This window comes from Marmota marmota, unplaced genomic scaffold (assembly GCF_001458135.2).
Source record: "Marmota marmota marmota unplaced genomic scaffold, marMar, whole genome shotgun sequence".
NCBI lineage: Eukaryota > Metazoa > Chordata > Mammalia > Rodentia > Sciuridae > Marmota > Marmota marmota.
Window position 1 is genome coordinate 1273 of NW_026009062.1, and position 2177 is coordinate 3449.

General features: G+C 39.3%; 1 pseudogene; it reads right to left on the minus strand.

The window, feature by feature from the left end:
* Positions 1–352: 352 nt before the first annotated feature.
* Positions 353–1590, minus strand: LOC107134762 (annotated as a pseudogene).
* Between the last annotated feature and the right edge of the window lie 587 nt (positions 1591–2177).

Sequence of the window (2177 nt, forward strand, 5' to 3'; positions counted from 1 at the left end):
CCCTGATAACAGTAAAAATGACACACAGTTATCTCAATAATTATAGGAAATCTGTTGAATTCATATTTCATTCAATACAAAAACTTGCAGCCAATTAATAGAAAAAAATTTCTTAGATTTGGTCCATGCATCAATGAAAAAAAAATTTCCATCTAATGCCATATATGCTTGATGATAAAATGTTGAAAGCTCCCCCATCCTCCTTTAACATCTGTCAAGGATGTTCACCATTATTATCATGTGACTACCCTACTATTGAGTGAATGAATGTTCAACAGAAAAGGAGTGAGAACACAAAAGAGATCAGAAAGGAGACTCAAATGCAGATAAGCCACAGGGTGAATGGTACTACTTAACTGTTGGTAGGGGCCACAGGATGTCAAAAAACTTAGGGGATGTAGGGTCCTTGGGACTATACTGTTGTAAGGATTAAAGTATGGACAAATGGCAGTAGAAAAGTAATATTTAGAGAGAGTGTAGATAGGCAAGTCATGATTCATGACATTATAAAATAAGACAGCGTCATCCTAGTCTAAAAAAATCCCAATGTGGCAAGTGGGCACAGTCCTAGAGAGGAGTAGGAAAATGGAAGACTCTTCACAGGCTCTCTCTTCACATTTATGCTGCAACCCAATCACCCAGTATCCATTCTGTGGTGGTGTCTGGAATAAGCATTCTGGTTTTTAGCAAACTGTCTTGAAAGAAAAGTTAGGTCCCATGGAATTATTGCACACTCCCCAGTATCCAGGTAGTCTTACTGGTCACATCTACCTCTCAGTAGTATTTTCCTAAGGAGAAGAGCTAAGAGCCAGGACACTACAGTCACAATGTTCTTCCAAACCAGAAGGTCCAGATAGCTTAGTACCCATGAATCCCACCTGTCTCCAATTTTTAGACAGGACAAGATTTAAATTAGCCATATGGGGATTCAGAGTCATGTCTACCCAGTAGCTCTGCATATCTGTCGAATCTCAAAACATCTGCAGGATCTTTTTCAGATCTTGGACTTGAAACATACTTCTCAGCTTGGTCTGGAGAATTTGGGCTTCCTCAGGGTCCAGAACTTACTCCTTTCCATGACATTACTTACAACCTGCAGCAGATCCAATACTGAGCCTCGGCATTAACTCTCCAGATCGAAATTAGCTCTCCCAGTGACTGGCTCTGGTGGATTAGCTCACCTTCAGCTTTCTCTATAATACTCAGATCCTTCCTCCTTCTCCAATTTCATTACTTCCTACTCCTCCTCTTTGTTTAGGATACTTTGCAGCTGATTAAACTCTGTCTCAATCCTGTGTCTCTCAGGCTCCATCTGATTCTTCCAGGATGCCCTCTTCTCTCTGATAATAGCTCTTAGCCTCTCAGTTTCCTGCTGCTCTTTCCTCAACTTCTTCAGAGACTCCTGGAACATTTCCTGATACTCCTGGGTGACCTCCTCCATGAGAAATGTATGGTAACCACAGTGTTCCTGAGAATGTTCACAAAACCAGAAAATTAGTTTCCCAACCTCCTTACAGAAGAGCTGGAGCTTCTCTCCATGGTGTGCACAAAGAATTATCTTCAGCTGCTTTCCTAGGTACAACACCACTTCTGAGTTATGTCATTTTTTACCTGAGAGAAAAAATGTTGCTTTAAGATCTACTTGTGATTCTCACTGCTACTGATCCAGAATTAGGCCCTAAGACTTTCTGGGCCCTATCCAAACTATCCTTGTGAATATTCTCCTTGGCAATAGCCCAAGTCTCTGGTGAGTCTTCCAAGGCAGAGTTATGGTGGTGGCATAGTAGAAAAAGTCCTGTTATTAATTCTCTGGTGGGACCAGACACTGGTAGAAAAGTCTACTTTTGTCATTAATAGATACATATGGATATAGATTAGATAAATAGATAGATACAGGTATAGATATGTATACTAAACTGCTAACAGTGAATGAGATAAAATTGAAAGATTTTATTTTTCTATTATATATATATTTCTGTATTGTTTGAAGTTTTATTTTTTTTATTTATTTATTTTTTAATTTTTTATTGTTGGTTGTTCTCACTTTGATTCAAGTGGGTTATGAACTCCCACCTTCACCCCATACACAGATTGCAGAATCACATCAGTTACACATCCATTGATTTACATATTGCCATACTAGTGTCTGTTGTGCTCCACTGCCTTTCCCATCCTCC